Genomic DNA, 27,245 nt, shown 5'->3' on the forward strand with positions numbered 1-27,245 from the left:
GGAAGAGCCTCTCGGCAGGCGGAGGGCCAAACGGCAGTGTGTCTGGGAACCGGACCAGATTTTATTTTATTTTTTCTCTCCCCTGTCTCGTTCTGTCGCTCCTCGTGCTCCCGTCTCCATTTATCTTGCCTCTCTGTCCTTACCCCCAGGTGCCGCAGCCGCCGTGATCTCATCGTGATCCCCGATCCTGCTTTTAGTACATCGCTGTTGTAACGGTGATCCAGTAGAGAGGCGAGGTTTAGAACCCAAGTGCAGTTTTTATTGACATTTTACATAACTCCAAACATTAAAAAAAGACTTGACTTGACTTAAACTTGACTTAAACTTGACTAGACGTGACAAACTTGACTAGACGTGACACTCACCGACAGCGGGCTACAACATACAATAACTGACACAGACTATAGCAAACATGAGGGCTAAAATACACAAGCGCTAATGACATAACCAGGGACACCTGTGATTAACTGTTATGATTAACTCATAAACCAATGACAACAAGACACAGGAACACAAGGCAGGAACACATGAGGGCATGGAATCACATGACAATAGACCCCATGACAAAAGCAGGAAGTGCATGACAACATAACAGTGAACATGAAAACCTTAAAACATAAAACCAACCAAAACACCCTTTGACATACCCCCCCCCCCCCCCCTTTTGGGCAGCCCCTAATGCCCATATATAAACAAAACATCAATAAAAGTCTTGGGGGGCAGACTTGGGGGAGGGATGGTGGGCCAGGCCCGTGCCAAGGCACCGGACAAGGAACCTGGCGTAGCTCAGACGGGCCTGGACTCTGTGGCGTGGGCGGACCCGGACCCTGTGGCGTGGGCGGACCCGGACCATGTGGCGTTGTCGGACCCGGACCCTCTGGCGTGGGCGGACCCGGACCCTCTGGCGTGGGCGGACCCGGACCCTCTGGCGTGGGCGGACCCGGACCCTCTGGCGTGGGCGGACCCGGACCCTCTGGCGTGGGCGGACCGGGCCCTCGGGCGTGGACGGCCATAGGCCCTCGGGCGTGGACGGCCATAGGCCCTCGGGCGTGGACGGCCACGGCAGTTCAAGGGGCCATGGCGGTAGAGGCAGTTCAGGGGGCCATGGCGGTAGAGGCAGTTCAGGGGCCAGAGCCGGAGCGGGCTCATGGGCTGGAGCCTGGACTGGGACTGGAGCCGGAGCCTGGACTGGGGCTGGAGCCTGGACTGGGGCTGGAGCCAGAGCGGGCTCATGGGCTGGAGCCTGGACTTGGGCTGGAGCCTGGACTTGGGCTGGAGCCTGGACTTGGGCTGGAACCGGAGCGGGCTCATGGGTTGGAGCATGGACGTGGCCTGGAGCATGGACGTGGCTTGGAGCATGGACGTGGCCTGGAACATGGACTGCTGTGGGACTAGGGGGCTCTTCCTCCATAGTCCCCACAGTAAACGAGGATCCACTCAAAAACAAAATAAAATCCATAAACTGGTAAAGGGTACAGGGATGTTCAACTGAAGTTTGATGTTCAAGGGATGTTCAACTGAGTTCAGCAAGGTCCAAACCAAAACAAAAACACCTCTTCCAACGAATCTCGTCCCATGGCAAACCATCAATAAAATATAAAAAGTCCTGAACATAGTCCTCCAGGGGACGATTCTCCTGGCGTAAGACAGGCAGGCCAACTGCTGGGTTCATTTGGGAGGTCAGTTATTCTGTAACGGTGATCCACTGCAGAGGCGAGGTTTAGAACCCAGGTGCAGTTTTTATTGACATTTAACATAACTCCAAACATTAACAAAAGACTTGACTGGACTAGACTTGACTTAAACTTGACTTAAACTTGACTAGAAGTGACAAACTTGACTAGACATGACACTCACCGACAGTTACAACATACAATAACTAACAAAGACTATAGCAAACATGAGGGCTAAAATACACAAGGGCTAATGACAAAACAAGGGACACCTGTGAATAATGATTAACTCATAAACCAATGACAACAATACACAGGAACACATGAGGGCATGGAATCACATGCCAATAGACCACATGACAAAAGCAGGAAGTGCATGACAACATGACAGTGAACATGAAAACCTTAAAACATGAAACCAACACCAAAACACCCTGTGACAGTTGTCATGTATAACAGTATGTAGATTTGTGTATACAGTATGGTTAACTTTATTACCCTCAGTTACTTCTGGTCAGTTCTCGTTAACCTGCTAGGTAGCACCGCCACCGCCACCGCCAGTTCATGAATCCTTTGCACTAAAATCATAAGTATGGTCTCATTTGAAAGCAGACATATGGCAGTTTACTGTAAAGTCAAAATTATAATCATTTTTACAATCAAAAATATACCCAATGATAAAAGCTATGTCGAATAGCATTGCATTATAAATATAATCTATTATAAAACCACCTAAAATGGCATAAAGCATTGGTTCCCAGCCTGGGGTCCGCGCCCCCCTCAGAGTGTGAGTGTTCGCTCAAATCCAGCTCAGACATTGATCTGTAGCTTACTTTGTTGTAGCCATTAAACAATGTTTTTTTTTCAACCTACCTGCCTCACAGACATGAGAAATATGTGTATAGAAAGCTTGAAATGTCCACTTTTAAAGGGAGAGTGAAATGCTGTTTCATGCATACCGAGCTTTTTACACTGTTAAAGACCTTGGATTCTCATCCTAAACATAGACAAAGTTTCAAAAACTAATGTTGGACGTTTGATGGAGTATTTCTGTGTCAAACATACTCCGGTTTCTCACAAGTTTCAGAGAGTTTTTTTCGAGTATGGCTCGGCTTGACGTTAATAGAACGGAAGGTCCTTGTATGGGCCGTACGGGCTCTTCTCCAGGTAGGGTGCGCGTGCGCGTGACTAGAGTGAAAGAGGAAATGCTCTCTCAGGTGCAGATCCAGTCGTCCGTGAACACTTCTGTCACGCCGCGCTCCACTTTATTCCTATGGGTGACATCAAGCGACTTCAACGCTTCAGCACAGCATTCCAGGAAGGCAGCACTGCATTTGAACCGATTTGAACGCAGAAATGACGGGAAGCTTCACAACATCGCTTCAGTTGCATCGCAAAGTGGATTTCCACGGTCAATGCTGTCACAGGACTTCACCAAATCATACCAAAAAAGTGTGTTTTTGACGGAGCGGTCCCAGCGATAAAGGTTCATGGTCGGTGAGTAAAACTGCTTCAAATGTCTATGCTGTTGGCTATCGTTGCGTGAGTAAACATTGGTAAACGACACGATTGCGTGCTTCGTCATTCAAATGCGCTAACGGTTAGTCCATTGTTGTTCTGTATAACGTTACACTAGTCTGACGTGCAAAACCGTTTTGCTTGCTACTGCTAAGGTTTAGTCGCATACAATAGTCCATAAACCGAATCATGTCCTCATAAACTGCGAGTAAACACACACAAATGTTGACAGGCGACTAAATACAGTACATACCACAGAGACGGACGTCCTGCTGTTTCTCCTGTTCAGTTTATTTAAGCCTCCGAATTTGATTCTGGATCATATCTGTATTAGCTGAGAATCGATAGCCATGGGTTTCTCCAAGCTTGAGGACGTCACCACTTTGTGCGCTCGTCATTCTTTAACTCCGCCCACACGATACGCCTCCAGGCGCTCTGTTTTTTCCGGAAAGACTCGGTACAGCCTATATTTATTTTATAAATATAATAAAACTAAAGACTTTTTGGAGATATGAAGGATGCAATACTACTCTATAGGTACTCAAGATTGACATGAGATTGACTGAAACTGAGTGTTTCACCCCCCCTTTAAACTAAACGATTCGAAACGAAAAAAATTGTTAAACAAGGTTCAGTTTTTCAATTAGATTAAGTAAATAATACTTCTCTGTATATAAATTTGACTCAAACATATGAGAATCTATCAATATTTCTCCACATCTGCACACATTTAAACTAAAAGCCCTGAGGGATGTTGTTTTGTCGAGAGTCTTCATGACGAACGCAGAAGAGTTTTTTTTATGAATGGGAGCAAATGACGAGCATATTGCAATCAAAAGGTACCGACGGGAATCATCATATTCATTACTCCTGGCACATATTAACACATTACGGTCACTTTAAGACTTTCAGAATAAATCAGAGGTAAAAAAAATAACTTTAGTCTTAGATCTTTTTAATATTGTATAGTTTGTCAAGGTAACTTACTTCTGATAGTAATTTTGAGCTAAATTAAAGAGAGCTTTAACATGTCCACGTCCTTGTGGACCTCGTGGACTATGGTGTCATTATTGTCCCTGATTTTGTTTTGTTTTGTGTTTTGAGTTTGTAAAGTTTCCTAGAAACTAAAGTTATCTCCTTCGTCTTCATGCATTACTATTATATAATATCTGACAAAAACAAAATAGCATAAATTGTTCTTGAACTGACTGAATATAATCAAATTACCTTCATCTTTGTGTATGTTTATACAACCAGACAAAGACAGTAAAAAGATACACCCAACACTGATCATTGCCTAGACTTGTTTACAGCAAAGCTTGACTGCAGTAGGGCATTGCTTTGTCTGATTTTGTGAATGGAAATTAATTGATCAAAAAGTAGGAAGATAAAAAACAAAAGTGTGCAATGATGATTTACAGATGAAATAATTTATATTTGGAATCATTCATGTATGTCAAAACTCTTATGTCAATCTGCATGTCATTAAGTTATCTGATTGATTGCATGTGTATATAAATTTGGAAACAAGAAAATTATTTGTAATAACAAATGGATTGTATTTGTAATAACAACTGGATTTAAAAAAAAAGGTTTATGTATTGTACATCAGGAAATGAACACATGTCCACACAAACACATTCACAGACTGTCAAAACCCTGAACAAATCCCTGAAGAAATTGTCTGTCAAAATTCTCCAGGCTTCTTAGGAATTAATAATAGAGAACGCGCAAACAACTTGTCATTTTGTGTTAGCTCTTAACCTTAGCAATCAATCTTTTTCTGAAAAGGGGAACAGAGAAATAAAATCACATGCGAGGATAGGGAAAGCTCCAATTATTGTACAGATGAATGTATCTTGCTGGTTTAGTGTGGCTTAGCTATTTTCTGAATGATATCATACCCACCGTCTTCATTAAGCGGCTGTCATTTAAATCAGTGGGTGCTAAAATGGATTGGCAACAGATGGTGAAAGGATTTGACTGTTAACGCAGTTGCTAAGTAACACAATCAGCCTCTGAAATGAGAGCCAATGGCTCCTTTGCATTTTTCAATGCAAGGTAAGAGTACAACTGGTTCCCATCATGCACAATAAGCTTTTGTGAACTGAGATCTCTGCCATGTATGTACAACAAATATTTGCTTGCGACTTGAGTGTTTGAATGAATTTAAACACAAGGTTAAATTATTTTGTTTTAAGGGCCATGTTATTGTAGGTCCAGAGAATATGAGAATATAAAGTTATATATGTATATATACTGATCAGGCATAACATTATGACCTGCGATGAAGAGATATTTAGTGTTATTCACTTCATCATTATTCATCATCAGGATCATAAGTGGTCATAATATTATGCCTGATCAGTGTATATAGTGCTTTGTTATATTCTCATTTGATATTTTTTTTCAGTTATGTTTGTACTTCAAATAGTTTGTACATTGTTTTCTGTACTGCACAAGACGGCCAGCAGATGCCGCCACAGACAAATCATTTGAAATGATATACCAGCATACTGTTGTTTAAAAAAGTATATGCCTTTAAATATCTTTAAAATAAAAATATCTTATATTATTTTACCAATGCCACATCATAGAAATTATAATGCTAAACCATTGTTATATGCTTATGAGCACTTTTAAAATGTTGACAGTATGACATCTTGTATAACATGAAACAAATGAATCAGAAATAAATATTTTTGTTTTTGCTTCATTACCAAAAATCTAAAATAACAGATTAGCTTAAAGGCAATTCGGGATCTCCATATTAAATCTTTTTTTCTGTTTTATATTATATTATATTATATTATATTATATTACACTACACTGCCTGGTTAAAAAATCATTGTTTGGATTTAAAATGCAAATGCTAAATAGACTATGACTGGATCATTATTACATTATTATTATTATTATTATTATAGAGTTTGAATACACCTTCTGGTACTACTTGGACATGTCATCAGTGAAAAACCCGGGGTCAAAGGGTGTTTCTGGTCCTTAATCTTCATACACCCTCACCCGGTCGACCCAACCGGGGGTGATCAGTCCCCGGCTTGTGTCCAAGTGGCATGTTGCTCCACGGATCCATAAATGTAGTATAGGGTGTAAAATGTGTTGTGGATTTAAAAATTAGTTGTGGGATTTATATAGGATGTGAATAAATCCCCACCTCACCCCGAGCCCTTTGCCTAAACCCCCCACACATTGCTCTCAGATCTGTGGGAAACACTAATGATCATACTTTCTGGTTCTAGTAAGAACTCGAGCTGCTGTATTTTGGTCTAGTTGGAGTTTGTTTATTAAGTGAGCAGGGCAACTACCCAGTAGAGCATTACAATAATATAGCCTTGAGCTCATGAACGCATGCACTATCTGTTCAGCATTTTGCATTGAAAGCATGTGCTGTAATTTAGATATATTTTTAAGATGGTAGAATGCAGTTTTACAGATGGCTTTGCAGCCTTAGCTAAATTAAGTATACATGATACAAGGTAATGATGTGAGATGTCATCGCTCTGCTGCAGATTTTCAACAGTATCAAAATCTATTCCATGTGATAGCATTAGATATAAAGTATGAATACGACGATGAGTGGGTCCTGATATGTGTTGTCTAACTCCAATAGAGTTTATAATGTCTCTAAATTCCAATCACATTGCATCTTTTTCATTGTCTACATGGATATTAATATCACCAACAATTAGTAATTTATCTGCAGCCAGTACTAACTCTGATAGAAGTCTGTATTGTGCCCTGGTGGCCTGTATACAGTAGCCAACACAAATGTCAAACGGGATTTATCATTTACACTACACAGCGTTACATAAAGCACCACAACTTCAAAAGAATGCAACACCTCCCCCTATACCTTTCAGATGTAGCTCGTATTTATAACAACGATCTTGGGGGGTGCACTCATTTAAAGTAATGTAGTCGTCAGGTTTAGCCAGGTTTCTGTCAAACACAGCACATCTAGGTAATGATCTATAATCATATCATTAACAATAACCGCTTTTGGAGAAAGGGATGGAATATTCAGCAACCCGAGCTTTATAATTTGTTCATCTGTATTATATCTGTTCTTTATTTGTTGGACATCAATTACATTTTTACTGTTGAATAGTTTTTATGTTTTTTTGTATTTACTTATTTGGGGAACAGACACAGTCTCTATGTGATAATATCTATAAAGTTAAAAACTTTTCCAATTGTCTATAAACCCTATGTTATTTTGTGGACACCTTAGACAACTAGCCATCGCGTGTTGATAATCTGCTAACTATTTCATCACTCCTTTTAACAGGGAGAGGTCCGGAGCAATAGACTGCCGTTGACATCGTACTTGCGACTTTACACACATCTTTAATGTTAATTTTGGTGATCTCCTACTGGCAAAGTTGAACATCATTAGTGCCGACGTGAATAATAATCTTAGAGAATCTACGATTAGCTTTAGCCAGCAGTTTTAAATTTGCTTTGATGTCAGGCACTCTGGCTCCCAGTAAACATGTGACTATGGTGGCTGGTGTCTCTATTTTCATGTTCTGTGTAATAGAATCTCCAAAAACTAGGGCACTTTCAGCAGGATCCTCAGTGGGTGCGTCAATGAGTGGGGAGAACCTGTTTGATGTTCTAATCGGAACAGAAGAGGGGTGTAACTGGGTTCTTAGATGAGAAGGAAGGAGGCGGGAACCGGCGAACATTCAACAAACTTTAATTAAATAAATAAACAAAACGAAAGTAACATGGGTAGCCCCTCATGGACGACTGCCCGCACACACATAATAAAACGTAAACAAAATCCAGGCCTGGTCCTCTCTCGCCTTCCACTGCCTTTGCTCCTCCTTTTATGCTACCTGACTCGGCCACGAGACGAGACCGGTGTGGCGCGCAGCTGGCACTCATTAGCACTCGTCACCGGCCCGCTCTCACGGTCCCTCACCCCGCTGCTTGCCACAAGGAGTTTTTTTGTTCCGTGACAATGCCTTATCATTGTTACCCAGCCCTGCTGCAAGGGCTCAGCCGGAACCGAACCATGTACAGATTTCACTAAGCTTTTCGCATCCAAAGCAGTATCTAAAGCTGATACATTCTCACTACTCTCACATAAGATGTGGATGCGTGTCTCTAATTATGAAATCTTCTCCGTAAGCAAGACTATTTCCTTACATTTATCACATGTGAAGCCCTGTCTGCCAACAGAGATAGATATGCTAAACATTTAGCATGCAGTGCAAGGGAAAATGACAGAAGAAGAAGACATGGCTTACTGTATTTGTTGATGAATCCAAAACGTAAAGGGTTACTTCAACGATTAGCATATGGCTTTGTATCAGTAGAAACCCTGGAGTATATTCAAATGATTGTGCTTTCCCCCCTCATATGCCCCTGAGACAAGAGATTTATGCATTTTATTTCTGGAAAAAATCCTCTGTTTGGCCAAAGGCTAAAGACTACAGCCAGCAGAGGGAGCCATTTCCCCATGTTTTGAACCCGCGCATGGGGGATGGGAGATTACACTCAGAGCTCAGCTGGCAGCTACAGGCACTCATTTAAACGGAGCTATGCTGAGCAATGTAAGTCTTTTAACTTCTCAAATTAATTTCTATGAAAGTTAAGCTTGCAAACGCATGATCTGAAATGCGCCAGACTGAACTCACGTTGTGAATGTATGCCGCAACATTCAGTATCTGACATAACCAAAACAGCTTCCAGAGATCGTCAGATCGCTATTTTATGCAGATAGACACGTTTTAGGACAATAAACACACAATCGCGGCAATATATGGTTGGTCTGTGTTCTTTATGCCATGTTGGGTGGTTTCATAATAGATTATATTTATAATGCAATGCTACATAGCTTTTAGCATTGTATATTTTCTGTCAGATTTTTTGACCCGAAGCTACATGAGATCACATATTGTTATATAAAACACTCAACTTATAAATTATAAAGTTATATGAAGCAAGTTTTGAATAAAACATAATTTTAATCGTATAAATTGTTGTTTTGCTGGTGTGCTAAGCTAACATGCTAGATTGCCCTAGATGCACCTGCCACTGAGTAAATACTTAATTTGTATGAACATTTTCTAAATGTAAAACTACTGAAATGCTTATTTGGACGAAATGCATTCGATGGAGGCTCAGTGAGGGTAAAGTGAGAGGTTTGATTTAGAAATGAGGTTTGAATAGAACAGTTTGAATAGACAAAATAATAATAATTAGAGCCATAACCAGTCCGCAGAAGTGTGAATGTGTGCCGGGGAGACAAACTGAATGGGGCAGTTTGCACCTCTAAACAATAGAGGCAATATACTGAATGAAAGCTGAGAAGACATGGCAATAAACAGCAGTTGATATTTTAGAGATATCTCAAAATAAAATCACATGAAACGATCTTGTAAAACGTTTAATAAAATTCAGAGTTTTAGACTGATCATCTTCAGATCTGAAATATAACATGGTCAGACTTGTGGCTTTAGCTGTAGTGCATTTCTAATTTCTTACAAGGCCAACTTCAAGTTTATTTTCATAAAGATATTTCATACAAATAAATTTCTAATAACTTTACAAAACTTTGAAGCTTATAACTTTTTTGATTATAAAAAATATTATCATTTTGACTTTACAGTAAACTGCCAGGTGTCTGCTTTCAAATGAGACCATAATTATGCTTTTAGTGCAAAGGATTCACAAACTGTATTTGTTTTAGTCTGAGTATGCATTTCTTAGGATTTTTTCAAAAGTTGGAATTCAGCTTAACAGGTTAATCTTCCCAACGCTGAAGTACCCCTTTAACACAAATTGTTTGATGGAGTCTATTTAACAATCCAACTCACCACAGTTGTCTAATGAACTCAGAAAAAAGGCAACCCAGGTGCAGTGAAAGCTACCAGGCTAGCGAAAAGCTAACACATGTTAGTGATTTAGATTAAAAGCTAGCAATGTCAAATTTAACTTGATAGGCTACAATATGTGGTGATGAGTAAGTTATTTTTAGCAGTATATATAACAAAGAAGATATATCAAATAGAGATTCAAACGCAGCTATACAGAGCTACAAACGCTGAGGCAGGCAGCAGCAGCAGGCAGACAGGGGCAATCGATCAGGAACAATCAATCAGCCAGGAGCAATCCTCAATCAGAGCAATCCTCAATCCTCAGAGAAATCCTCTAAGTAATGTGCTTATGTTGGATGTTGGACTATACATTTCCACGGAATTCCTCTGGAGGGAGCTCTGCCTCTTTGATTATTTCTGACTAACTGTTGTACTGTGTTAGACGGTGGAAATGTAGTGTGACAGATTGTGATTTCTGTGATCGATTCCTGATGTTTAAGAGTGCTGCTAGCTATGTTTGATACAATGTAATCTTTATGTATGTAACATAATCATCCTCTTTATACTGTTTGTAATTGTAACTGTTTAATCATTTGGTGAGTGTCTTGTTGTTTTTAAGGCCAAAAGGTTAAAGTTCAAAGTCCAAAGGGCGATTTTTAGTGCAGCATCAAATTTGTAACTATATCATACAAAACAGGCAAACACAACACAAACAGCAAACACTCTCACATCTTACAAGATTAAAAGTCTCACAGCAGTGGGAATAAAAGGTAACACTTTACTTGAAGGGGTGTGCATAAGACACACATGTTTATGACAACTGTCATTAAGTGTCATTCGCTCAATTATGTCATTTTGAATGCAAAGATGACATTATGTGAAATGTCTTTGTCATGACAACTTGACATTACCAAGACATACTATCAAATTTAAGAAACTACTAAACTTTATAGGGTTAACATTAAACTGTCATGTGGTTGGTTTTGATGTTGACTGAGGCCATTATAATGTCATACATTTTTTTCAGTGGCACAAGTTTAATTTGTCATTAAAATGTAATTAGGTGTTAAAGGGTCATGAAACCTCAAAACACTTTTTTGAGATATAAACAGATATGCATAGGTTGCACATCATTGAAAAAACTAAAGGTACTCATTATTGTAATTCATAAGTGAAAAATATTTATTTTTGCATTTTTCAGAGTTATTTCTGTCTTCCGGTTTAAGAAAGTTTAGTTGGAGCAATGTCACGGAATCTGACGTCAGCATGTGCTTTTCGGCCCATGTATGGGCTGGTGGGGACATGCCGACGTCGACTGTTTCTCGACATATGAAGAGTTTGGTTCCAAAACGCTAAAAATCCAAAATTGTTAAATTGAGAAAAAAGGCATTTTCTTTCCCAAAAGACATTTTGTATGTTGTTTGTATGATAACTGTTTTTTTCTGTTTCAAACTGTAATATATCATTATGAGTTTGTAATAACATAAAAAAAATCAAATCCATATTTTGATTTTAAACATTTATTAAACAGACATTTTTTTTTCTCCAAAATGCAATATATAATAATAATAATAATAGATTTTATTTATAATGCACTTTTCATTCCGAAGAATCTCAAAGTTCAACAAAGGGGGAAAAAAATAACAAAAAATGAATAACATGTAAAAATATAGAATACCACAAACAATCAACCAACACAGAAAACAGAACAGAAACAGAGCTGATGGTGAACAGAAGCAGAGCTGATGGTGAAAGTCTCTGTTAGCTCCGCAGCACACTGTAGTCCACTCCATGTTTTAAATGTCTCCCAGCGGCAGTGTCCCGATGATGTCGTCGAGGCATGACAGCTGAAGACCAGATGATGGGTCTTCATGACGATTCAGACGGTGGGGATCGCCGCAGCACCATGCAGAGGGCAGACAAAGCTCTCCGGGCACTTCTATGGACAAACCGGGATCGGCGCAGAAGTCCAAGCCGCTCCACGGCCGCAATGCAAGACGGAACAGTGGCGCAGCCAAGAAGCGGAACATCCCAACATCATGCCGGACGCCGATGACGCTGGCCCGGATGACGCTAGCCGGTGCAAACTTCAGCCACCATGCAGCTCAAGCCCGAGGGAGACCACCAGTGAGCAGTCGCAGCGAACAACATCAAATGTCCTTCAAACCAGAACCAACCGCAGCAATTCAAACATAAACATCAGAGAAGCGCTGGAAAACGGCGAACGGTGAACAACGTCCTCTCAGTGGCTGCCAGCAATCAGCATAAGTCCCAATTGTAGCTCTGACTGTTAGACTAGTCACAAACATAATAAAATAAAATAAAATCTAAATCTAATAGTACAGTAACGTGATTTGTGGGTGGAGAAGCGGCGAACAGACAACGCCAGCGTCCTCTCCCCCACGTTGCCTCAAATATCCATAACACGTTTTCCCCAAAATGCTATAAGTCCATTTCATCAACAAAAACTCACTTTCTGTATGAAATTGAGCAAAGACATAACAATAAATAACAAGGAAAGGTTGTCTATACATATATTTCTGTGTCATAAAAAAAAAACAATATTTCTGTGCAAAATATAACTTTAAATAAACAATACATCTGTGTGAGATTTTGCAACATAGAGGCTATAAGCAACCATGACAGTTGATTTACATAACAATGCCAACTTTCTTATAGTGGAACACAGATATATATCGTGGTATGACAGTAAAGTGTCGAAGTTTTTTAGAAGATCGTCAGCTGTCAGTTTGTCGGCATGACAAAAGTTTTTTGATTCACTGTGAGAACAAGCAATCGTCTGTATTTTGCCACAGCCTGGGTTTCTGACTCTCTTTCTGACTTCCCTTTCGTGTTTGTTTTTTTACGGCTTCCGCTTCTTTCCCACAGACGACACGACCACTAGCTCCTCAATACCATCAAAGTTATTCATTTTAGTAGCCTATGTAAAAACGTAAAAGTCTGAGGTGAGTGTTTACTGGCGTCTACTGACAGGGTGCCAGTTTGCGTCATGGAATGGTGCGCGGTGATTGGTCGAATGGAACTGTAGGGCTTTGCATAAAAACAGGACTGGCGTTTGTCTCTGTTTGAGAAAAAAGGGAAGAAACAGGGCAGCGAAACACGGCGTATATCGCGTTTTGTTAAAAACTGATTATCGAACTTTGACTAGAGAGTCAATGGGGAGCTTGTTTTGGCGGTAACTCGTTTTTAAAAAAAATTGCCGTTTATCGCGTTTTGGAACCAAACTCTTCATATATTCACGACATAAAGCTCATTCAATCCAATCACTGCGCTGTAGTATGGATAAAATATAACTTAGTTAATATGCACGAGATGAGACAGTAACTTCTATTGGTAACAGGTTCGTCTTCCAGTTGTCCATCATCAGAGTTGAAACATGGGTTGTCGTAAGTGCTTGTTTCCTCTGTGCCACAACACAAAAGAGTTGTTTTTGTTTCCCCGTGACGTGACCAGAGCTGAAGTTTGGGCGAGGGTGGTTGGCCTGCCGTGGCCGCAGAAGAAAACAAGCGGAATGTATGTTTGTTGCAAACATTTTGTACCGGACAACTTTGTAAATCTGGGACAGTTGGAATCCGGCTTTGCTAATTCCCATCTCCAAAATGGTGGTAAGTGTTTGCTAACATATTCTTTATTTTTGTGTATCTTGTGTATTTCATGTTTAATAGCATTTTTTCTGCAATGAACTCTGAGTTCACACCGCGGAGAAAAATTAGCATTTAAGAGAAAAATACATTTGTCAGGTTAGTGTGTTGCGTATTTTGTCGTTGCTCGGGTTTTGTTTTCCCCCGACTGAACAAACATTTTCAATTAGTGTTTGTCAGTGTCTGTTTGGTCAGCGTAAACATATTACTTTTTAAAAAAAAACAATTTTAAATCCAGCGGCCCACTTGAATGTAGGTGTTGTTCCTGTGCGGTCTGAATTGGTCATTAGGTGCATACATAGTCAATGCTAACCAACAACAGATATTTATTTTCCTTCAGTGGTTTATCGTATTGTGAATAGAATGCTTGCGTGTTGTACTTTTTTAGGTTGTAAATCAGATGCAGTTTTCCTCTAAGCCCTTGTGTCGTGAGGTTGGGTGCCAGACAGAAATATTCACAAAAGATGCAACGTGCCAAACAGATGTTTATTTTACGCCAATGAAGCATGTATCCACACAATATTCATGGAAACCTGAGCGAAGAAGCAAGAGTAAGAATCCAAATTTCTTATTATTTTGTGCTCCCTTTAGCCGTTGTTTGCAGTTAAATACAGTTAAGCCCCGTTTCCACCACAGGAACTTTACCCAGGAACCAGGAACTTTGGGTGGTACTTCGTGTGTTTTGATCGCAGGAACCAGGGTCTAAAGCCCTGCATTTATGCCCGAGCCCGACGGGCCCCGACTTTTTTACGCCCCTCGGGCCGGGCTTCGGGCCAATTTTCATGTCATACCTAAAACGCGGGCCGGGCTTCGGGCCTTTTTATAGGCTTCTCCTTCGTTTTATATTTATTTTATCAATTAAAAGGAACAATGAGTTCTGCGCTGGTGGAAACAACACGAGACCATAATAGCTAACGCGACTGTCAAGATGGCTCGCACAGTGTTCAGAGCATAGGTTCAGAGTCCGCGCCAGCAGCAGCGCGCGTTTCTTCAGCACGGAGACGCACTGCAAGCGTGGTGTGAGCATGCCGTTTCTGTTGCGTGTCATCCGCGGGGCGTCTGGTGCTATTAATGTACAGGGAAGCCCTATACTTCATGTTAAATATAAATATATTGCCTATTGATACAGCAAAGACAACTTCGGCAGTAGCCGGCCCATGCCATATCCATGGTATTGACGGCAAAAGGCTACAGAATAATTTGTTCTGTATTGACTGGTTTAATATTTCAAAATCGATAATTAGGCTATGTTGTCTTTTATTATTACAATTAGGCCTATCTGCATTTATGTTAACCTACAGACTTTCAAACATTATGTCATTATGTGTCACAATGTTTTATGGGCTATATGTTGTAGTCAGATAGATATGATGGTGCTGCAACACGCATCGCAGCAAATGACTAATGCAAGCCAACGCAAATGGCCGTAAATGAAACTTAAAATAAGTCTAAGATAGTCAAAAACACCATCATCTTCAATAAAAATGAATGAGATGAATGAGATCATTATCTTACCAGTGCGTCGCGCTCTCTTATGTGGTATTTAAATCTGAAATAAGCTGCTGAATAAAATGCATCTTGAATCTTTTGCTTCCGTTGCTGTAAACTCCGTTAAATGAGCATATACCCCGGGAATTGAAGATGGGATTTATATTCATTTGCGTAGGTGTAAGGTAGGCTATAAGACAACCTGCATGTGCTTTTTTTATTTTATTTGTTTAGCTCCGTTTGCGAGAGCCGCGAGCAGAATCAGCCTGCCTCAGCTCGTCAAAAATGCCTTTTAGGCTACTGGTGGTAATAGTTGGCGAAATTAACTAACATTGTGATGCTTGAAGTGTTTTATGGATTTTATTATAGGCAAGACAAGTCAAGAGTTGATTTGAGAGACTAAATTAATTAAATATGCGGTTAACTCACTGTCGGCCGCTGGCCGCTTTTGGTCGTCACTTAAAAAAATTAAAACTTTAATTTAACAAACAAAAAAATGCTCTAAACATTTTTCTAAATTAACGTACTAAAGAAACGAAACGAAAAATAACTACTTTGACATTAAAAACAAAACAGAACTATTTTAATGGCTGCAACAATGTAAAAAAAAAAAAAAAAAAAAAACGGGCTCTAGTCGGACTCGGGCCGAGAATTTTGATAAGCTGTCGGACACGGGCCGGGCTAGGGCCTCAGCGTCTCGGGCCCGGGCCGGGCTAGGGCCTAGATTTGAGGCCCGTGCAGGGCTCTACCAGGGTCTAAATGAAGTTCCGGGTAAATATTTCCCCCTCCAAACGGCCCTGCTCGCGAGGTAGTACTTTTTCAAAGTTCAGGAACTTTCGAGGGTGGGACTTGGGCGCTGAACATGCTGATTGGTTGAGCTGACGCAGCATTTTATTTCAACTGGCATTTTTAAAAGTCTTTTGCGAGGTTCGGTCTACGTTCAGTAAATATCAGTCTTGCTCTCTGTCTGATGGCGCGCGTTCGTCTCAGCCATCTCACGTTCAATGTCCGTAATAGCTGATAATAATATACATTGTCATCTTAAATCTAGCTTTACAAGCTTTCTGAATATGCTGCTGAATCTGCATATTAGTGCTCTTTTCTGTCATTGTTAATTACCTCTTAGTAAACCTATACATAACCATCAAAAGCAGCACAGCTTGAATCTCTTCCATACTCGTTATTATTTTTTTTTCACCATGTAAACGACCTGACCGATTACTTTTAAGTGTGTCCTTACATGACATGACAGCGCGCGCCGCGCTCATGTTGACAAGAGAGGAAAGTTAATTTTTCTGAGGGGTAAACTTTTTATTTCGTAAGTTATGAAGATAATGTTGGAGTAATGACACAGCGTATATTGCCCCAGGCAGTTTTTACTTTAACTGCGCCTGACAGAAGAATTTTTTTTTTCTGAGATGATTATTACACTTTACAACAAATAAATAGCTTATATAATGCCGTTAAGAGTTGCTATGCCCACAGTTAACACATTCCAGCTGCTGGAGAATAGTGATGGGAAGTTCGGTTCTTTTCCGCGAACCGGTTCTTTCGGACAGTTCGTTTCAATGATCCGGTTAAAAAAAACGGATCACCGGTTCTTTACGTCTTTACGTCATTTCTATCATCCCGACGGACGAAAATACATTCAAACACATCCCTATAAAGTATTTGTAATCAAAACTTAGTATAGTAATAATTATTATTGACATCATCATCATCTTGGATACATTTTTTCATTTATGTTTTGCAACAGCACTCAATACAGTTCACCAAATCGAACTGAATCGATTGTTACAACATCTACTTCAAGAAATTAGTTTTATTTCTAGTTTAAGAGACTGTCACTGTCGTGCACACACTGATGTTTTACACGGATTAAATAAACTTACATTGACATAATACTTACACAAATCCTCAGTTCACCCGTGCTTATGTATTATCAGCATCAGCTGTCCCAGTCCGAGAGAAACAGTTCGGTTACGACGCTATCACGCATGCTCAGTATCTCAGCTCACCGGTTCTCAGAATCGAACATGTCCGAAAGATCGAACGTGTCCGATAGAAACGGTTCTCGATTCTGTACTGGTGATCCGTTTCAACCCGGTCGATCTGACTCGAGAACCGCTGTAGTAGTGTGTGTGTGTGTGCTGAGCATAGGGTGCTGAGCTGCGACTGCTGCAAGCTGAATAGTCTATATCAAACCTAGTGTTTTGATTACATTTTAAAATGTAAATGGTAAACGGACTGCATTTATATAGCAGTTTATAAAAGCAGTTATATAGCGCTTTTATCCAAAGCGCTTTACATTTTGCCTCACATTCACCCATTCACTCCCTCATTCACACACCGACGGCGATGTCAGCCATGTAAGGCGCCATCCAGCTCGTCGGGAGCAGCTGGAGTTAGGTGTCTTGCTCATGGACACTTCGACACTTGGTCAGGTGGAACCTGGGATCGAACCACCAACCTTCTGGTTTGTTGACAACCTACATGAACCACTGAGCCACTGCCGCCCCCTTGTATCGACTTAGAAATGAAATAAGATAAAAGCTGTTCCTGAAATTATCATGCATTATTGATAAAACAAATAAATGTTTAATTTGACCGTTTTACAATCCATTGTTTCCAAACCTTAAAATAATACAGTGATGAGACAGCTTTGTTATGATGTTTCCAAACGTGATTAGTTTTATACACTTAACCTGTATTTTTTTCCTCTGAACAAATAACACGCATGCGCAGCTCATCGGCTCATCGGTTCTCAGTATCGAACGTGTCCGACAGAAACGGTTTTCGATTCTGTACTGCTGATCCGAGGATCCGAGAGCCTCACGTTCGGTTACACGCACAAGCTCAGTATCAGCTGCTCGTGAGATCTCTCAGGAAAATAGGGGTGTGCATTGGCACTGCCTTCACGATTCGATTCGATTACGATTCACCAGGTAACGATTCGATTCAATTCGATTCTACGATGCATTGTGATGCATCAAAATTCTACTGCACACAAAGCAAATTTTTCATCAGTCATGAGGCAATACAAGCAGATATTAAACAACAGATTGTATTGGCTGCTATGTGTCTCCTGTATCTTTGACATAAAAGTTATTAAATAAAATAAAATGTAATTAAATAAAATTAAATAAAATGCAATTAACCCTTAAATGCATGACTGTTTCACCAAACATTCTTACATATTCAGGTCGTTAGCGACCCAGATCTATATTTAACATGGATAGACCTCTACCTGTCGTGATAATATATAAAACTCCTGATTTTAGAGTAACAGCTACAGAAGAATAAAATAAAACCTATTTCGTTACCTTTTGGAGCTTGGAAGGGTTCGAGCAGATGTTTAATACCATCATCATCTGTCCTCGTCAGAGCTCGTTTACCAGTACTTTCAGCGTCTGCCTAATATTCGCGATCTCCAGCTTATTCTCCAAACTCATTTTCAATGTCTTCAAAATCAATATTTTGATCACTGACAGCTTCTTGACCACATCCATCATCAAGAGACAGTGACACTAACATATGATTGTGTTTAGTACTTGCTCTCTGAAGTAAATCACTAACCCATTTCAAGTTTTGCAGATTATAATTATTGTTTCGTTTTCTGTCAGAGATAACTATGAGTGAAACGTCACTTCATCATTGTGTATCAGACATTGCCACCTTGTGGAATAAAGGTGAATTGCGCCCAGGAACTGGAAGTATTTGAAACTTCACAACTTTATCGTCCGCCAGAAAATAAACAGTGACATAATCGATTATGGCACTTTGCCGCATCGATGCTGAATCGTTCATGCCCTGCATCGCGATGCATCGCCGAATCGATTATTGTTGACACCCCTACAGGAAAACATGTCTCTCTTCAGCTAACGCTTGGAGTTACAACATCTACTTCAAGATATTAGTTTTATTTCTAGTTTGAGAGACTGTCACTGATGTTAGAAAGTTAATAACTACGGTAACTTGTGGGATCAGTACCTGTTTTAAGACGCGAACCGTTTAGAACGATTCAGTTCGATTTGGTGAACTGGTTCGACCGGTTCACTTTAAAGATCCGGTTAAAAAGAACGATTCGTTCGCGAACCGGACATCACTACTGGAGAAAACAGCATTGACATTTTTGATGCGGCAGACAAACTGCATGTCACAAAATGATTGCGATTGAAAGTCATCACATGTAAACACCAGATCGGTTTAGATAACGTCTCATGTAAACAGTCCACTAAATCTTTCAATCGGTACACACAAACATTATTACTGTCCGACACTGATTGGAGGAGCAGTCGCGCGCTGTCCTACATCACCGGACTAATTTGCCTAATCTTCTCGGAACTTTAGATCGCGGTCGAAACGCAGACAGTTTGGTACAAATTGTTCCGGGTAATTTTGGTGGAAACGGGGCTTTAGTTTCTTTTCCAAATCATTAGGCATACAAACAATGGAATATATAAAACATGTTAGCTGCAGCACTACCATGTCAAACACATCATTCGAGGAAAGCCCCTTAGCTTATTCAACACCCGTCAAAAGGTGTAGAAGAGAGGCTACAGGGGATAACACTTTTTATCCAGAAGTGACTAACAATAGCATCTACAATGAGAGGTGAGTTATGTGGACGTTTGGATTTGCATGCTAGCTTTACAAATTGGCACAGAGATTCATTTGTTTTCCTGTTTTTGTTTACTTTGTTTCAGCACAGTGCTGAAACGCCTCCTCATAAAATGACAAAATGTATTGTTTACTCTTCAGGAAGTGCCCGGTGTGCACAAGAAGCTGTACTAAACATCTTACAACGGTGGGAACACTTCTGTGCGTTGACCAGGTTTGCACTCATTGTGAGCATCAGAAAACTTGGACAAGTCAGCCTTATGTCACAAACATACCAGCAGGAAATGTCCAGCTTTCTGCAGCTGTAATTTTTAGTGGAGCATCCTTCTTGCTTTGCCTTTTTCTTTACACATCCATTAATTCTCTGTGCCAGCTTTAGTATGACTAACTGTCCTTTTTTGTGTCTAGTTCTCGCAGGCATTTTAACATAGCAGGAATTAGTCACACAACCTTTGTAAAACACCAGCGTAATTTACTTTTACCCACAATAAACTGGCTGTGGAATGTACACCAAAGTACAGTTATTTCAGAGGCCATCAACAGTGGGGACACCGTTTTGGGTGGTGACATGCGAGCATTTATTATAATGCTGTATTTTTTAGAGTAATGTTGTTGGCAACAGCAAACTCATGGAAAAGGAGTGGTTACAATGATGTCTGAGACTGCTGGAGCACAGAGGGGTCCGAGTTCAAACGATTGTCACGGATCGGCATCCTGCTGTCATGAAGTTCCTCAAAGAGAACAGGCCTGATGTTGTGCACAAGTTTGATGCATGGCACTTGGCGAAAGGTGTTTCTTAAGAGCTTATTTTCAAGATTTGCAGTAGAAAATGTTGTTAAATAATATCTGTCTGCTGTGTATATGTAAATAACATATATATATATATATATATATATATATATATATATATATATATATATATATATATATATATATTTATTTATTTTTCAAGGTGTTGCCAAGAAAATGTACCAACTTGCGAAGACAAGAACTTAAAGAGAAATTGTTACTTGGAAGAAGAGCATTGTGAACCACCTTTACTGGTGTGGAGCAAGTTCTTCTGCGGGCAGTGAAATTGTTGCTAAATGGAAATTGGTTGCCAACCACATGCAGAACATACATGAGCATGATGGCAAATTTCCAAACTGCCTCCATCAACCACCTGTGGGAGATCAAGCAAGACAGTGGCTAAAACCAAGTAATGATAACCACATACATACGTTTATATAGTATCAGTCTGTTTTTGTGTAACAGTTTAAATGTTAAAATATGAAGCAGCCATATTTGCAATCTGACTTTAAATTATCATCTCTATTTTATTGCATATATATTGACTGTACTATTTTCTCATTAGGTACAGCTGCATGTGAATGTCATCCTGGCTCCAAAACTGCTTAGGGACTTACAAAACCTAAGTGGTGACTACCAGACTTCATCACTGGAGTCATTTCACAGTTTACTCATTCGGTTTGTTCCAAAGAATGTGGCATTCTCTTATTTGGGAATGCTGTGCAGGTACATTCTCAATTGTTTTGTCAGTGTCCACGAGTAAATAACCCTAAATATTGCTAAAGTGGGAGGTGATTTACTGTATTAATATATTTTCTCATCTTAGATCCCAACTGACAGCCATGCACTACAATGAGAACAGTGAAAGAACACAAGCCACTACTGTAGCCTATAGAATGTGATCATTTCAACACTACTTTCATTGTACTCTGCATGGTACGTACATCGGCTGATGGAGCTACTTTTTGACTGCGTATTGGAGCAGCCCCAGCAGTTCCAAGAAAAGCTCAAAGAAGTTGATGTTCCAGATCCCCTGTGCACACAATTTACCTGACCAGAAAAGTGGGAGGCTTTGGCACTGCACACATCTCGCTTCAAGTCTATGGACAGTCCAGAATAGAGAAGAGACAATTTAAGCACTTTTTTTTTTTTTTTTTGACTATTAGCACTCAAGAGAACAGGTTTTTTTTTTCTTCTGGAGTGAGCATAGTGATGTACATTGATAGTACACCATTACTTTACCAACATTACCATTGCCTGAGAAATGTGTCTAAAGATTTAAGTTAAACATGCTTGTAAAGCCACATAATATAATAAATTATTGAAATTTTTAAAAGATCTGGCCATTGCATTTTAGATGTTCAGACTACCACACTGAATTGTCCTTGTTGTTCACACATTACAGCATGACGCTATCTCTCTCTCTACCCCTTCTTTTATTTTTCTTATTGTAATTTGTTTTCTGAAATTCTAATTTGTTTCAGGACTTGTAAATGTTTTATGGTAATGTAATTTGTTTTATGATATTTAAAAATGTTTTCTAAAATTTAAATTGGTGTTTCAGATTTTGTTATGTTAGTTTGCACCTCCAGTCCACCGTACTTTTCATGTGTGTGTGAGCCAAACATTGTTCCATGTGCTAGTCAGTGTTTTATTTTTATAATCTGGAAGTGATGTACTGTACTAGTGATGTCCCCACACTCTAGCACCTACATATGCGGAGTAAGTGTGTGCCTTACTATAGTTAGCATTCTAACCAAACCCTGTAATCTTTTCATGTTGGTTTGCACCTCCAGGCCACCATACTTTTCATTTGAGCCTAACATTGTTGTTCCACGTGTAAACTCCACCTGTTTGGCCCAACGTAGGAATCCAACAGCTGGTCGAAGGAATACTGTTGCTGCGTCCCAATTCGCCTACTTATACTACGTCCTAAAAGTATGTACTCTTTTTGTGAAGAAAAGGTATATACTTTTGAGTGTGTAGCAGAAAAGTATGCAAGCATCGGGACATACTACTTCGCCATCTTTAACGGACTCTGTCGCTTAGTTACGTGCATCCCGTCACCGTTTATCTGCCCTGTCAATCATCGTCAGATTCGTCACAGTTCAAATCCTCCACATCCAGTTTAATCTCCTACCGTATCGGAGAGAAATGTAGCCGCTCGTTGATCTGCCATTTGTGGGTCTTTAATGCAGAGACTCTCCTCATGTGTTTGCAGTTTAAATATAATGATGCATTTAAATGATGCATGATGCATTGGAATACTCTTTTCAACATACTACGATTTGGGACATACTAATTCTATTTTCGAATACTATTTAGGATGGATAGTATGCGAATTGGGACGCAGGGTGTGTGTTCGTCTTTTCGGGCGCTTCTATAAAGGACACTGTAATTTATTAAAGTGTGAAGATCCAATTTTAAATCTGACTCCATGTTTTAATTTAATCTGACTCTAATTGTATGTAGTTTCCTTGAGTTTGTTACATTTATAAATTACAGCTGATCGAATGATTAGTTGTGATTTAATTTAGATCTTTGATCTCTCTGAGTATCTCTACTTCTCACTATCTTCGTTCATCAAGGGACCCGAGATATGTTTCGCGAATTACATTCTCAAACACAAACGAGCCGGTTCTGATATTAGTCAGAGGATTGCAGAGTGAATATTTTACCTTTAAGTGGTTGCGCCTGCTTACTCATCTTAAAGCGTAATGGGAATAATAATCACAGGAACTGCAACTTGCTAATACAGTGACAGTCAGAAATCAGATTATCGCTAATGTGGTGCTCCATGCTCCCGCCATTGCGTCCTGCTGTTTGATCTATCCCGAGACAACGTTTGCGGAAATACCAGACTCCGTTTGATCGTACTAAAAGAAGCGGCCTTAGAATAATACAAGATTAATCAAAGTTAATGTTTATTTAGCCAGGCAAAATCATCAAAATATAGTCAAATTAAAAGACAATGATACACAACTGATCAGCATACAATGTTACTCGAGTATAAAATAGTATATACATAGTTTCAAAGAGTCATCATTTTACCTGGCTTCTAGAAACACACGGGAACAGTGTGGGAAGTTCTGGATACAGATGCTTCCTCGAGTGGTTTGCTCCTTTCCCTTAAATACTCCCCCAGATCAAAGAACAATAAACATTTAGCACCCAAATATTTATGCAGATCTTGGTTCTTTTCTCAGACCCAAATGGTCCCACCTATCCTTGAGGCCTGACAGCAAATGTTTATCAAAAGATCTTTATGAGCATCTCCTACACCAGAGGAACAAACCCGGTTGTCCTTCTTTTACGACCTGTTTTACTAGAGCTGGAATGTCACCAGTTACCCTGATGTGAGAATGAAACCTGTTTACCAATCACACCAAAAGTATTTGTATTGACCATACAGAAACAGCTTGTGGCAGTATCTGTGATATTTGCATGTGACCCAGAGGGTGAGAGGGTCATATCTCGGCAGGGGTGAGGAAATAGGATTGGGCCAGGTGCAGTCTTGTTTACTCTTGCATTCAGATAGTGAAGTTTTATTGTCTTTATTGTCTTTATTGCAGCTTTAATCCCTTTAGTTTGTTCTCAGGTGAAATCCATTCTTACACACGTATCCCACGTTCCACTTGCTGGTCAGTGTTTTTTGTCTTGAAGTGTTGTACTGGTGTTACACAAATGCAGTTTTCAACTTTTCAATATTGAGTATTGTTTTTACAGTTATTTCTAATTATTAAAGATAATTCATCTTTAAATTGCATTCTCAATTTTTTCTTGTATTTCTCAAATATACCTCATATATCATTCTCATATATAGCTTCAGTAAGACATTAAAGAGAAATAATCAAGAGATGGAAGAGACGTTGGACACACAATAATAAGCTCTCTTTTAAGGCTCGTAATTCTCAGATTTGTCTCATAAAAGTCTCGGATTCATCTCATGTTATTCTCTTTAATTCTCTTTCAAATAACCAAGACATAATTGAGATCAGGGGTATACAATTATGAGATCTCCGCTGTTTATCCCACTTCTCAAGTATTGCTCAAATGGTTTTCTCAATTGAACCTCCTTTGTCTTACTGGTGTCTTGTCTCTTTTTAGCTAATGTCTTGCTCCTAAGGGACCCTTAGGAAAAGTAACTCAGAAACAAATGATCACAGAATGATATGAATATGAGAAGCTCAAATTGATCTCAAGAGATGAGATTGAACAACAGATGAGCAACACATTTTTCCTATGGGACTGGTAATGTATACTGATGTTTGTTAGTCTCTATCTATTCAGGTATTCTGATAATCCATCACATACGTCAGATGGGTTATTAACGACCCTATTCAACACTCTAATACCATATTTACATTTAGGGGTAAAAAGCAGGGGTTGATGAACCATCATTAGTTTTGATAATGTATTTGTAATGTAGTTGCATTAGGACGTCTTTGTTACGGACATAAGACATTTACAGTTGTATTCTAAATGGGTAATTCACATGTTTGTGTGTGCAACAATCAGTGTATGGTCAAACATATGAGGACACAAAGTCATTAGGCAAATTAAAGGACAAATTAGGTTTTGCATCTTCAATATAATTATTTTTATTAAAAAAAAAAAAAAATATATATATATATATATATATATATATATATATATATATATATATATATATATATATATATATATATATATATAAATGACAAAATACAGATTTATAAACAGCAAAATGTTAAAATCTACTGAAGAGGAGATGGTAAGTGTCACGGTGTATAGTGCAGCACAGATGAAGAGATCCAGAACTTCCAAACAGATATGCTTTTATTATTTAAGGATAAATGAACAGAACACCAAACACCACAAATCAGACTTAAGACTGGAACAAGGAGTGACTACACAAGAGGAACTTAAATAGGGAACCAAACCGAGTTAATGAACAAGACACACCTGGAACAGAATTAACTAATGAGGGTAACCAAGGAGACAGATACGTGGCGGGAAACTGACAAAGGAACATGTGACCATTGCAAACACAAAGGAAACCAACTATACATGTGACAGTAAGAAACCAATGTAATTTTGCACTTTGTTCTGGAAACTGCTGTCTGATGCAGGTGACAGGAGAGTATGACAACTCTGATGTGTCTGCCCAAATAGCCGCAGCACCAGCGGAAAACAAATCCTGTATGCCAGGTGTCTGTAAGCGCTGTGAATGACATTTAAATTTAGTAATTTTGTATTTTGTGTCCATATAGGAATCAATGCTTTGTAGAAACATCCCCTGTTAAACATTGTGTGTGGACAAACTACATTTTTTTTTGCAAAACTGAACTGTTGAGTGTTGGGTTCCTCTCCAAAAAATTGCCGAAACATGCCATACACTGCCTGCAGAACGTATGGGTTTAGAGCGACAGCCTCAAAACATGGTTGGTCCGTTACACAGGCAACACTCCACCTTTGCGCATCTGTGCATTACCTGTTTGACAGAAATGACTTCGTAGAGGCTACAACATAAAGATGAATATGTGTTTTTCTCTTCAGAAACTAAGTTGAAGTAGGATTTTACCTGTGTTATGTCTTTACAAGATACATTCTCCACAGGACTGAGTCTGGAGCAGTTACCACAAGAACACCTGTTATAAAATTACAACATAAGCATTTTTATATAACTTTGCAAAGTTCTGAGGTAGAATTTAGTTTCCGCAAAAATATATGATTTTATATAGCCTACTATTCCGGCGTTCAAGTGCAAGAAACACTGTCAATTTGATAAATACATGTTCTACTTTATATAAATAATGGTACAAAATCATACCAGTGTGAGACGACTTCTATTGGTGCTTCATCAGGTTCATCTTCACTTTCTCCTGTATGTATGTTAGTGTCCAAAGGTTCGAACTGATAAGGCATTGGACCTGCGCTGTCATCAATCTGACCTCTGGTTTCATGACCCTTTAATACTCTGTCAAATTATTATTTTTAACAGCGCCATTAAGATTTTTCAATTCATAATGTTTTTCACAAGTTCACACTTAAATCAATTAAATAGAGTAAAGATTATGTATTTGGCGTGCTGTCAGGGGAGGGCTCTGGGCTCAGAAATTTAGCACGAACCCTTTTTTTTAAAGTTTCCTCCACCAGCTTCAACAGAAGGTTAGATAATAGACAATTTCAAATATCTTAAAAATATAAACAGGAGGTCGAGAAATAAAATCAATCATTTAATTTTAAAACCTGCTCTCTCACATAAGGCATGAATATATATAAATTGTAAGGAATTGATTCAGATCAAATAACTCAAAGGGTATTGAATTACAGTGAAAGGAACTGAGATACATATTAAATGATTCAAAATTAATATTTAACACTTTATCAACTATTCATCCAGCGATACGTTGAAATTAGAGTACATTATCAACCTTGTGTCGGGGATATTACCAATTACAACGGCAATAATATCAATTGTATGTTCACTGTTTGTGAGCTTAGGTAACACAATCGATCAGTTTGAGGCAGTAAATTATAAACACAGCCAAAGACACTTGTATAAATGAAAAAGGTAAACAAATTTTTATTGAACTATTCTAAACACAAACAAACTAACAAAAACACACATCCATACAGTTACTGGGAAAAGGGATGTTTGTTAA

General features: G+C 39.2%; 1 long non-coding RNA gene across 1 annotated transcript; it reads left to right on the plus strand.

The window, feature by feature from the left end:
- The first annotated feature begins 20,407 nt into the window (after positions 1-20,407).
- LOC137046428 (uncharacterized) lies at positions 20,408-24,258 on the plus strand. Its single transcript, XR_010898961.1, has 4 exons — positions 20,408-20,598; positions 20,762-21,007; positions 21,164-21,324; positions 21,425-24,258. It is a non-coding gene; the product is annotated as an uncharacterized lncRNA (long non-coding RNA).
- The last annotated feature ends 2,987 nt before the right edge of the window (positions 24,259-27,245 follow it).

This window comes from Pseudorasbora parva, chromosome 18 (genome assembly GCF_024679245.1).
Source record: "Pseudorasbora parva isolate DD20220531a chromosome 18, ASM2467924v1, whole genome shotgun sequence".
NCBI lineage: Eukaryota > Metazoa > Chordata > Actinopteri > Cypriniformes > Gobionidae > Pseudorasbora > Pseudorasbora parva.